We start from the raw sequence: 14219 nt of genomic DNA, 5'->3' as shown, positions 1-14219 counted from the left end.
TTATACTCAAATTGTTTTTCATTTATTTTGGGATTGTAATTATGTTGTACAATTTTGGAAACATATTGGATCATTTATTAAGGATAACACACAACAAGATGTTTCTAGTACTTTTAAAGATTTTGTTTTTGGTTATTATAAACCTGTCTCTACTAAAAGAAATGCTTGTTTTGTTATAAACTTCTTTGTAAATTCCATATCTACTAATGCAAATTATTTACATAATTGCAAATGCATTATTTAAATATGATTTCATTATCTGAAAATAAGAAAGCAAACAGAACTATTTCATTTTGTAATGACTTTAATTTATATACTGTAATTGGTTCTTAAACGTCTTACCTTCAAGTTTATTTAATGTTTTTATTACTCATTTATATTTCATTATCTTCCTTCCTTCCTTCCTTCCTTCCTTCCTTCCTTCCTTCCTTCCTTCCTCTCTCTCATCTCTTTTGTCATTGACAGTGTAATTCATATTCTGTATTGTACACAAATATTGATACAAACATGTCAACTGTTTTTTGCAAATGAAAAATGGTTTCATGTGAATTTATAAACAGATTAATTGGTAGCTTCTTGGGTTAGTTTATTATGAGCGTGTGCATCCTTTTAAAGTTAATCTTAGCTGTAATTTAAAATAACATGTAAAAGAATGTTTCTATATTTATATGCAATTATAACAAATATAGAAAATATAAATATTTATAAAACATAACTCATCAAAAACCTATCACAATATATTTGTATTTATTTTGTTTTTGTTTTGAATGACTGCCAATCATGTCACGTGATGTAATCATCAAATACAGGGGCTTCTGTTTAAATAAAATGCTTATGCCAGTCGGTGTGACTGCAGTAGGAAAAGTGCAAGTTCACGTCGTGTGTCATTCTTCACGTTAAGAACGCTGAGCATAAAGTACTCAGTTAACAAATTTGCAGGTGAAACGATTTACCTATTAATATTTTAATCTATTAATATTAATCCCTTTCTATTAAAAAAATCCTTGTTCCTATTAAACTATAAATTTTCCTAATTTATTTGAATGATATTAAATCTTTTTGTTTAAAAAATCTAAAACAAACAATGTTTTATATGTAACAAAAAAATCTATTACTATATTAACTTCATTTTCTACCCCTCGTCATACTTCTATTATAAATATTTTGTTCCTTAAAAAAGTACTATAAAAATATATATGTTTGACAGTCAAACTCTCTTGAATCTCTCTTTTTCTCTCTCTCTCAAGTAAATACATATCTCACTATGCATACAGCACTCAGCATTTCACTTGCGTGAACCCAAAGCTCAAGAAAAAGGCACAAAGAAATACATCATCAGCATTCACTGGGATTGGCAAGATATTTTGCTGTTCCTCTTCAGAACAACAGAGGGAGTCAAACACACAGAATTAAAGTAAATCAACGATTTCCTCAATTGACTGATGAATCTAACCTGACTAGGCTTTTGGTTAAAAAGAAGCTGTACTGTCACTATCAAAAGCATTATTGATGATGTCATTACATGGCCATGTTTCCTGGCAACAGCACACAGTTTTTCCTGTATACTTGTGAAGTAATTACATCGTAAAATGTACCTGATGTTTGAATGATTGATTTCTTGAGGGATACGCCTAATAATAATTTATGAGGACATAGAGAAAAAGGAAAAACTAATTTACTGCTTCAGCGATTTACCTAATTGAAGAAAATGACATTGTCCAGGACTGAAAATGGAAGCTAATTATTGACTTAATTATTGTTTAATTATCTGATTCCATTTTGTTTTTGAACATAGTCTGTTAATGAAAGTAATTGGCCTGAGGTTTCCGTGATGCAGCCAGTAAACAAAGCAAGGTCACTGACTCACTGACTGAATGAATTTGACTGGATTCCAGTGGCATTTCCAAAATGTAAATGTTGGACATGAAAAAGGTGATTGCACTCAGCCTCAAATGCTAATACCCTCTGACCTACATGACCTGGACATGTTAATAATGTTGACAGCATGACTGTTCACTTTGTCTACCAAATGAAAGAATTTGGCACGCGAAAACAATCACAGGCTCGTGCAGCCTGAAATTTTAATGATAGTCTACATGACATTAAGTGAAAATGAGTCAACATAAGATGTTCTGCTGTGAAACTGCATCATATTTGTGTATAATGTTCATCTGAAATGGACAAAACTGCTCAAATATGAAATGATGCTACTATTTTTTGTCATCTTGTGCTCCTTATGGGGATAGTTCACCTAAAAATGTACTGTAAATATGCTGTAATCCAATAGTGGCTTGATATTACAGCAGGTCTTTAGCTGAAACAGCAGCCCTTGGTGATTTATAAAAAAACTGCGAGAATCCTAAATACAGCTGATACAAAATTATTATGGCTCCCAAAGTCCCATTAAAGTATTTTAAAGCAAGATTATTTACCTGTAAAAAATGAACATTATTTACAGCATTATGACCATAAATACACTGCTTTAGCAAACAGTGCTGAGTTGTCACATTTAAGTATGATTGTGCAAACATAAGAATGCTGCATAATGCTGTTTTGGGGGAATATTTGTATATTGTGTTGTTCATCAAAATGGTACTTTTGCTTTTTCCTGCTGCATATACAGTGCTCAGCATAGTTGAGTACACCCCATTTTGCAAATTAATATTTTTATTTATTTATCAGTAAATATAGGCAATGCATTGTGGCAAATTTTAACAAAACAGATTTATTAAACAGATATATTTATTAAAATAATATTTTAGTCACAAAACATCTTTAGAAATAGAAATATAATACATTTAAATTCATGCAAAATATTGGAAAACAAAATTACAAACTACAAAATTTCAACAAAATTTTATGCATTTTTTGTTTTTCTTGAATTTTGCTCTTTTTTAAATTTTTATTTCATATTTTTCTCTAACATTTATATTTGAGTGTACAAATTTTGGACCGTTATCACAAGTTATTTTGTCAGATTAGCTCCAGATTTGGCTTCAGTACTGACTAATCTAATGTATATGCACAAATATAATATTTTAAAGCTTCCTATAGAACATATTAATTTAAATGAAAGATTTGTAGGGTGTGTACTTATATATGCTGAGCACTGTATTAACCCTTTCACACATAAGTCTTAAACACTCCCAAGGACTCTCCTACATGAGTCTTTTAATGTGATCATTATTTACAATGCTTGGAGATGTGTCATTTATCATGTGACACACTGCATCCCGATAATTTATTCAGCTTGATTTTTCATTTTTCCCCTTTTTTTACTTCCTAATATCCTAATATAGGGAATCACCTGATATTCTGATTCTAGAATATGTGTAAAAACATGTACTTAGACATTTTAACAGCTTAATGGTCATAAATTATTATTTGAATTATTTAATATATGGGTGATGGGTGCTACTAGTCTGCACTTCAGTGGAGAGATAAGCACTGCTGTATATGCAACATGCTAATTCATCAAATTCTCCCAAAATACATGAAAGAGACTGTTTAACTGGAAGAATAGTGTATCTCAGTGTTTCTCAACCACGTTCCAGGAGGACCACCAGCCCTCCACATTTTCCATGTCTCCGTAAATAAACACACCTGATTCAGATCATCATCTAATTAGCAAAGACTGAAAGACCTGTAATGTCTGTAACAGACAAAATGAAACATCCAAAACATGCAGTGTTGGTGCTCCTCCAGGAATGTGGTTAAGGGTGCTTTCACATCTGTGGTTCGGTTCATTTGGTCCTGACCAAGGGCAACTTGGGAACTTTTCACACCACACTGATTGCTTTGGCCTGAACCAGTTGAAAAGAAGCAAAATGCAGTCATGTGACAAAATCCACATCACTCATTGGTCAGATGTTATTTTGAACATATTTCTGAAACTGCTTTTCAATTGGTCAGAATTAATGTTCGGGAAATGCCAAGGGAACTCCCACAAGTAAACAAACCGGCAGACGCAAAATGTGGCTTTTTACTATGGAGGGACGACTTCGCTGGCTGATCGTATACCTGGTCATAGTATACTATACATTTTGTATAAATCACTTTAGACAAACTATACATTTCGAGAATGAAGCGTGGCTGCGGCTGGAAAACAATGTTTTAATGCATTGCAAATGGCGAAGGCGCATCGCAAGTCACTTCAGGAGGAGATGTAAATTAATTAGCTAAACTGCGACATGGTCAGCTTTCGGAAATATTACCAACGATCCATCAGGTAATGCCCCCCTCTCTCTCTCTTTCTGTTTAAAATTGTTGGTAAAGTGCTGTCAACAAATATTTTTGTGCATCGGACTACGCATCGGACTACGGCAGCTGGATTTGTCCAAAAAGGTGCAGGGTCTGTTTTAGTTCAGATCATGTTCTCACCACAAACGACCCACTCTAGGGTTCATTTGAAAGCGTACCGAGACCACCTCTTCTAGGAGTGCGATTGCTACATTCACACCTGCCCAAACGAACCGCAACAAGAGGGAAAACGAACTCTAACGTGATTCAACCGAACTAAATAAATAAGGTATGAAAACACCCCGAGAAACACTGGTGTTTCTGATGTAAATAAAGAACATTGTTTGATTATGTTTAAAACCATAAATGTTAAAGTGTGTTTAAATATCTAAAACCTAAAATAAATTTCTATGATATTAGTTTGAAAATGCTGATAATCTGAAATTTATATGAGATGTTTCTCTGGTGTAGCGTAAGCCAATCCGGCAAAAGCAGATTTTTATTTAGCACCTGATCACACCAGGGTATACTCCAGGGACCAGCCAAGACTGATCACACCAGTGTGATTGTATGTGTAAAAGCGCAAAAAAAGGAAGTTTAAATTCATATGCAAGATCTCTTTTAAGAAAATCAAAAAGTCACTATATAACACGCCTGAGCGGAAGTCAATTAAAAGCAACAATTTTACATTTTGGAAGAACTATCCCTTTAAAAAGAGCAGTTAGACCTGTTAAAAAACACAATTTTTAAAACTAATAACCATGTAACATATAGTGCATTTCAAACGTCTTGCACAAGCGTTTACATCCTTAAACTGTTGTCTGAAGTGAGAAGAGAGAAAAGCATCACCAGTGAGTGGCTAGGCTTGTTTTGTCTCTTTTTGTAAGTATTGATAAATGTTACCAAACTTAATATAAAAAACAAGCTATATATAAAAATAAACTTACATTAAAATATCCAGCATTCATCCTTTCCATCACTCTGTATGTCCTCTGAGACACCAAAGGCCTGCTTATTCTGATCTGCAATTTGGTTTAAATGACAGTTAAAAATTGCAATTGGCAGCCCCCCAGTGAAATATGCCACGACAGCAAAAGCCATAAAGCGGGCAGAACGAATGACTTCACGTCTAGATAATAAGTAATAACAATGTTAGTTTGAATAAGAAAAGCCAGAGCTGGATTCAGATGCAATATTCATTGTTAGAATATGCACGACTGGGGAGAGGAAAGAGGAAGAAAAAACATCAACTGAGTCCCACACACAGCAATAGTCTTGTCTTATCCCTTAGGCTATGGCCCGGCTAGCACCTCAATGCAGCAATTATTTGCTATAATGACTGCAGTTCAAATAAGCCTGGAGATTTTATTAAACCAAATGAGGAAATCTTCAGTGTATTATCACCTTGTGATTGACAGTGACAAGTGTTGGGCCTGCTCAGATGTGAATGTGATGAAGAAGCTCTCGGCAAAGCTCTCAATAATGTTCCCCCTGATAAAGTTGCCTATTGAACTCCAGCGAGAAGAGAAAGCAGAACTGCACGCATATTAATTCTCATTGTCAAGAGGTGGCTATGGGAGCGAGGGCAGACGGAGAAGCGAATCATCTAGCAGGGCTGGAAGTCCCTTACACTGCCCCACCGCCATGGCATTTTACTGCTCTATAATGAAAAGGAGATCTACTGTGCCCGATCCTGTGCATAGATTTTACTATATAGTAATAATGAAAGAGAAATATTCATATTAAAGGCAAAGGTCATTCATGGAGTAGGCTAAGCTTTCCTAAGCTGCAACCTTTACAGGAACAGACAACCTGTGATGCAGATTAGGAGGAAAGAGGAAGGAGAGAAAAAAGTAGGAGAGATAGAGGGTTGTTCCTCAGTATGTACAAGGGGGAGGCAATGCACTGCTTTGCAGTTACAATTGAAACCTACTGTGAGGGATTATGTACTGAGACAATGACCATGTCTTGTTTTACACAGGCTACCCAAATATGGATATTAAATATAGTTTAAAACTTTAAAGTCACCATGAAAACAAAGTAGAAAATTCTTGCTTTTTATTATTATAATTTTTGCAGCATTTATTATATATTACATATCTGAGAAAATCATTTGTTAAAGTCTACAATGTACACTTGGCAGGACAACCTGTCATTCACATTACGTCAACAGAAAACCACAATGAGACAATACATTCTCAAACAAAATAATCTATAAACAAATCATGAACTTTATCTCACAGGAAAACACAACCACTTTATATTTGATAAATTAGTGTCTCTGCATGGATTTCTACAGAAATGTATATGATTTGAGAAGTATGAAACATGTTTAGAAAGATGAATGTAGTACAAATGCGGAATTTAAGTTCACTAAATAATTTTTAATAATAACAATAATAATAAAACAACTAGTCCTTTATTAACTTTCTTAAGATAAATTCTATGACCCCTTTATTTAAAGCCAACTTTCCAAACCTTATTACCAAAAACACAGCAAACTAAAACTGTTTACTGTATCTGAGTAGTTAGGATTACTTAAACCCTAACATCCATTAACTTCACAACCATTAAAAAGTATGTTTTTTTGTATTAAAGGTACAGTACAATGTGTCATTTTTGAGACTAGAGGGCACATATTCAAAACTTACGCCAACGCTGACTTACACCTCTCAAACAATGTAACTACATGTGGTAACGACGCATAGCGCAAGCTCTGTGATTGGTCAGCTTGATAGTGGTGACGAGCGTGGGCCTTGCCGAGAGCTGCGAGCCTGATGGAGCGATTGTTCACGCAACTGTTGAGTCGCGTGAAGAAGCTCCATATTGATCCTTTTGTTTTGTGTTTACCTTATGAATAAAGTTGTTGTATGTCCATGGTTCCTGCTTCCCAATGAGCGAGTTTGAGCTACTTGTAGTGTTCAGAAAAAACTAAACAAACTCGACAAAGAGGAACATAAAAACCTACTGCCTGCTAGTGTTTCTGAAGTGTTATTGCAGAGCAACACAAACAGCACATATATGTGTAAATGCATGACTATGCGCAAGGCAGCCGCCGTGGGTCACTCTGATCATTCAACGCAGAAGTATAAATCAGCTTATAGTCTGATGATGTTGTGACTGAGTGTTTCTTAGATAGTTTCTAATAAAATGCATGACATATTAAATTGTCTTTAGTATTACCATGGCTGTATTCAAAATTGGCACCTATAACCTCATTCACTTTTCCCCATATAGTCCACTAATATATAGTCAACAAACAAGTGTGCGAATTTGAGCACTGAGTGCACTGGAAGGGATGCCATTTTTGTTTGTGATTTGTTGTTGATAAATCCCTCAGACAGATTGGATTTTACACTTCTTGGTCAGAACCTGTCATAGTTTTAATTTAACACTTAACATTGAAACAAAGCATTTTAATGCTTATCATGTGTACAATTGTTAATTTAACAATTAAATGATAATTTATTTTAAAACTTAGACCGATAGGACTCCGCTGTAGATGTCATCTTAAGGTCAGACAAAGAAAATTCATTTACCGCACGAACACTTAAGTCACCTTTCCATTGCACACGACAAACGACAAGCAACAGGCTGGAAGTCATTCATTTCCAATGGGGAGTAGTCTGGGAGTATGCAGAAAATTTGGATCCGATTTGAGCTGCGGATAAAGTCGCCTTTCCACTGCACACGACATTTGGACACGACTGTCGGAATACGCCCCCTAATGGCAGTCGCACAGAATTTTCAGTTCTCATGTGCACCATGGGAGAGATGCTGTTCTCAGTGTCCGAAATCAAGGAGTGCAAAAGCAAGAGCCATTATTCTCTGTGCGTTCATCATGGGTGAATGAATGAATGTAGAAACTCATAGACCGCAAAAAAAATTGGAGAGAATGTGGAGACAACATAAAAAATTATATTTTATTACTTTATTACTTACATTTATGAATAGAAAGGTTTTTTTAATATGGACTTTTTCTGATTCAAAATATATATATAGTATTTCTCATCTCACGCACACCGACCTGCTTGGACAACACTGGAATACATCACATCCGGTTGGCCGGTCGCATACGGTCTAGTCGCAGTTCAAATATTTCAACGGATCCGCAGCTCAATTCGGATCCGAATTTTCCGCATACGGAGAAGATCGGAACTCCACTGGACTACTCTCCATTGGAAATGTATAAGGAGGCTTAAGTTCAAATATTTGAACTCTTGCGACTACACCGTATGTGACCGGCCAACCGGATGTGATGTATTCCTGTGTTGTTCAAGCAGGTCAGTGAGATGAGAAATAGGGTTTTTTTCGTTATTTTTTGAATCAGAAAAAAGTCTATATAAAAAAAAACTAACATTTCTATTCATAAATGGGTAATAAAATATATCATTATTTATAATCTTGTCTCCACATTCCCTCCAAAATTTTTAGCAGTCTATTATGACTTTCTACTATTCATTCATTCATTCATTCATTCAACCATGGTGAACGCGGGGAGAATAAAGGCTCTTGCTTTTGCACTCCTTTATTTTGGACACCATAATACGATGAGAATCAGCTTCCCATGGTGCATGACAAAACTGAATAATCGGTGCGACTGCCACAAGGCCGTAATCCGACAGTCCTGTCCGAATGTCATGTGCATTGGAAAGGTGGCTTTATACACTGCGTTATAGTCGTTGGCTGTACATTGGTTGTTCAATAATTTTTGCAGAGCATTGTGTGATTGACTGATTGCACTTCAGAACATCCACAATAGTGCTGGACACCATTACAAATAGTTGCTCCATCAAAGTGCACTATTAGTATAGGGTATAGGTGCAATTTCAAATTCAGAGGAGAATCAAATCCAGAAATCTAGAGTGTATGGCATTCATGTCATTGGTTAAAATAGCTTTTTTCTCAATTTCTCAATATTTTGGGATACATAAGTCAGCAAAATACATAACACTGTTCTTTTTGAATATTTGTACAAAAATCTTACATATTGTGCCATTACTATATTTTTATATATATATATATATATATATATATATATATACACACAGTTGAAGTCAGAATTATTAGCCTCCACTGAATTATTTTTTTTCTTTTTTAAATATTTCCCAAATGATGTTAAACAGAGTAAGGAAATTTTCACAGTATTATTTTTCAGTATTATGAAATATTTAATATTTAAATTTAAAAATGTAAAAATTTTAAATTTTTTAGTACCTCTTCTTTGTTTTATTTTGGCTAGAATAAAAGCTTTTTTATTTTTTAAAAGCCATTTTAAGGCTTTAAAATTATTAGCCCCCTTAAGCCTTATTTATTTCGATAGTCTACAGAACAAACCATCGTTATACAATAACTTGCCTGATTACCCTAACCTGCCTGGTTAACCTAATTAACCTAGTTAAGCCTTTAAATGTCACTTAAGCTGTATAGAAGTGTCTTGAAAAATATCTAGTCAAATATTATTTACTGTCATCAGGGCAAAGATAAAATAAATCAGTTATTATAAATAAGATATTAAAACTATTATGTTTAGAAATGTGTAGAAAAACTCTGCTCTCCGTTAAACAGAAATTGGGGAAAAAATAAACTGGGGCTAATAATTCAGGGGGGCTAAAACTTCAACTAACTGAGTAAAATTTGTATATTTTATTTCCAGCATGTCCACTATTTAATCAATGAAGACTTCTAGGTGGTAATAGATTGAGTTAAAAAGTGCTTTTCACTTCTGAATTCGAGTATACCACTGTTTTGGCATATATACTGTTTTTAACAGGAACTGAGTTTTAAATACAGATTATATCTTGAAGTTTAAGAGTTAAATCAGGTGTGTTTGATTAGGAAGATTTTGAAAATGAGTAATGTTGGTGTGTCTCCAGGAACAGGATTGGGAAACCCTGATGCAATCGATAATCTGATTAATATAATCAAATTATGAAAAGTCATTCTGATTGATGGGTGTCGTAATTCACTGTTTTTAGTTTAGCAAAGTTAAGCTCAAGAGCAGAATAATATAACTAGGAAACTAGTGTCCACACAACAGGTTTAATCAAAAACATAGGCAAACTCCCTTTTAATAACCAGTGCACAGACGATATGAGGAATTCACTCTTTAGGCTGGATGATGCTCTCGTCTTTCTTTTTTTAGACTCGGGCAGAGCTGCTTTGAAAGACAGTGCACACATTATTGTCTGCAGTATGTGAATGAGCAAGTAAGTGATGTGGGCTCTGTGTCCGCATATGCATCACACACGCCACCATTTATTAGAGCCGTGCACTAAGTACAGGCCATGTTATTGGATTTGAGTACCGAGTCCCAGACACGTTCTCTTGCGCTGGATATATATTAAGATGAAGCAATCTCATTTAATAACACCCAAACTAATAAAAGGCAGAGAAGATTGGAAATTAAATTTATGAATATTGCTCAGCAGCAGGGGTTAGCCCAAAAAGGCAGACGTGAGCTGTCAGTCTTGAAGCAGATGAGATCTTATGAGGTTGAGACGGGCTCCTGGAGAAACAGGAAGACACTCTGGCACAACCTTCAAACGCAGCAACACAGAAAGTACTGTGACTTATCTGAGGTCTCAGAGTCACCATATTAAACAGGAGTGAATTACACAGCTGAACATATGCTCCTTGTGTAAATTCACAAAAGTCTATGTATGCTAGAAGATAGATCACTTCATATGTCATGTTGAGCTTTATTATGCATGTATGAGACATACTCTGTGGAAGATTTTTTCAGCAGATTTTTGTTTTCTAGAACAGACAAAAATAAAACAGAAAAATAATTTATAGATTACATACAATGATTAATTATTGTTGTTGTTTTTAACTTTATTACTATGGACGCTCATTTCCATTGTGTTTGTTGCACAAAATTACAACTCATTAGTTTGTTATGGATTAGGCCTCAATTTACATCAGTTATTCTGGTATTTCTAGTTCATATGGCACACAGAACGCAATTGTTTATTTTATTTATTAATTTTTTTGTCACTTATTAATTATGTATATTCAGTTTTCCTGATCTAAATTTAAAAAGCATGATTTACTTTCTATTGTGCAAGAAAAATGCATACAATACCTATATATATATATATATATATATATATATATATATATATATATATATATATATATATATATATATATATATAGAAATGAATACTTTAAATAAATTTACTTTGTGTTATTTTTGTGTTATTTATCAGCCTTGAGCATATTTTATTTATTTATGAATAATTATTTATTATGAACGCTCATATCCATTTTTTTAAAGCAGTTTTATTTTTGTCAACTTGTTGGCTTGTTGTGAATTAGACCTCAATTTACATCAGTTATTCTGGTCTCTCTAGATTGTATGGCACACAGAATGCAATTGTTTATTATTATTATTAATTTGGTCTCTTATTTATTATCTATTCAGTTTTCCTGGACCAAATTTTAAATCCATGATTTACTTTCTATTGTACATTTTTATATAAAAAAGACACACAATAAATTATATGAATTTAGAAATAAAAGATATATAGATAATTTGAAATTAATATTATAAATGATTACTTTGGGTTGTTTTTTTAACAGCCATGTGCATGTCTATTATTTATTTTATTTAATACTAATTATGCAATTTATATTTTTATACCAGCCGCTTCAGGAAAAATTTATAATTCAAGAATTCAATTATGTAAACTAAATGTAGCAATATAAAATGTATCGATTACAGTTCTGTATCTTATTTTCTCTATATGCTATTATAAAATAACACATACGCAATTCCAGTGATGGGGCTAATATGCACCCTTTGTATTTTTATTTATTTATTGTTGTCTTTTCTATATATATATATATATATATATTTTTTTTTTTTTACTAAAAATGAAGATAGGCCTATTTACTGGGAGCCCTCAAATTTTCTGGGATCCTATACAGCTGTTTACCTCACTTATTGGTTCAATCTGCACAATATATCTTTCACAATTGTTAACTATAAAACGATTATACCTATTTGTTTTTACAAAGTACACTAACATGAATTTTTTGATCTTGAGGATCCGGCTACCTGAGCGGCTTGTCTGCTGATTGGCTGCAGGAATCGATCCTCGCGGCCGTCTTCCGCCGCACTTCCTAAAAACCTCCAACAACAGATGCAGCCAGAAGCGCGATTGATTAGCCAGCGAGTCTCTTTCGGAAACATATTATTTATGTGTGTATGTAGATAAGTTAGACGTCCATTACTGTGATTACCTCTGAGAGCTGGTGGAAGAACAGATGCTCAAGGACAGCTCATTCAATATTACTTAGCGAGAGCACCTGTCCACATCTGAGCGGAGCAAGAGAGGAGATGCCTGAACAACAAAGCACTTTAATGTATTCGTCGTTAATTTTTGCCAGTCCTAATCAATAACTAGACGTCGTAAGTAACCTACTCTGGAAAGGCAATTATTAGGGGAAAATATTGCTTATAAACTGAACATTGAACGTAAACATGACCTGAAGGATAGGCTTAAGGACACGAGAGGGCGCTGTAATGCAGCATTTTACATTTGAAGGGTCGACCGTCTCAAGCCTCAAACAATATTCTGTAGCCTACTATAACAATATGGTTTATTCGGAATAACAAATGAACATCATTGTGATGAAAATGTGTAACTCGTGATTATGGAACTATATATCCTATAGATCAGTGGTTTTTCTTTTAAAGGGCCAAAAAATAAACTTGATTAAGGGCTGGGCTGAAGTTAAATATACCAACCCTGCTGAAAAAATCCAGCTTAAACCAGCCTAGGCTGGTTGGCTGGTTTTAGAGAGATTTTGGCCGTTTCCAGGCTGGTTTCCAGCTATTTCCAGCCTGGTCTTAGCTGGTCAGGCTGGAAAATAACCAGCTAAATCCAGCTAAAACCAGCCCATTTAGCTGGTATTGGTATTGGCTGGTATTGAAAACATAATTAACGATGCAGTACCATTTTTAATGTTTTATAATAAACTTATTATAGTAAAAACATAAACAATTACATTTATAACACAATAGAGTTCAATGCTGAATACTTCAAGTCTAATTAATTTACATCTTTTAAATGAGACATTAATTTCAGTTGGCTTTTTGTAGCTCTTGAATTAAACAAAGAAACAAAAGGTTACGTTAAACTCGAAATGACGATCTTTGTCTAAGCCATTTGCTCTTAACAAACTCCCCATCATTCTCTCTATCTTTTGAGATGGGATGGCAGGCCAAATCAAAGGTTACCATGGGCCAACTTTGGCCTGTGGGCCCTACTTCGGGCACCTCTGCTATAAACCATTTTTAGGGATGTAAACAAAAACAATGGTCCCAGCATATTTCCTGTTTTACATTTTTAATTTCTCTAGCTTACGAGAATCCAAAAAGATCCACATATTGATAAATAAAGTTATGATAGCTGTTTTAACATTAAGTTATGATTGAATTGCCTATTGTTACAGTTATTAAATAGTTTGATAGGGCCAATGACATCACCATACTCCAAGATATAATCTGTACTTCTGGTGTCTTTATTCTTCTAGCAGGGGTGTCAAACTCAGTTCCTGAAGGGCCGCTGCCCTGCACAGTTTAGTTCTAAACCTGCTTCAACACCCTTAACTGTAGGTATCAAACAAGACTGAAGGACCTAATTAGTCTGAGTTGGTGTGTTTAATTAGGGTTGAAAAACTGTGCAGAGCTGCGACCCTCCAGGAATTGAGTTTGACACATGTGTTCTAGAGGGTAGATGAAAAGTAGCCTAGTAGGCAGTCAGACATTAGAATTGGTAATACAATCTATATATAGACCATCTTTATAGATCTATATATATGAAAATAAAAACAATGGTCCCAACGTATTTCCTGTTATACTCTTTTATTTTTATAGCTTCCGAGAATCCAAAAAGAACCATGTTAAGTTATGATTGAATTGCTTATTGTTACAGTTATGAAATAGTTTGATAACAAGCAGGAAATGT

This window comes from Danio aesculapii, chromosome 7, assembly GCF_903798145.1.
Source record: "Danio aesculapii chromosome 7, fDanAes4.1, whole genome shotgun sequence".
Lineage (NCBI taxonomy): Eukaryota > Metazoa > Chordata > Actinopteri > Cypriniformes > Danionidae > Danio > Danio aesculapii.
The sequence above is the reverse complement of the archived record's forward strand: the minus strand, read 5'-3'. Positions refer to the sequence as shown.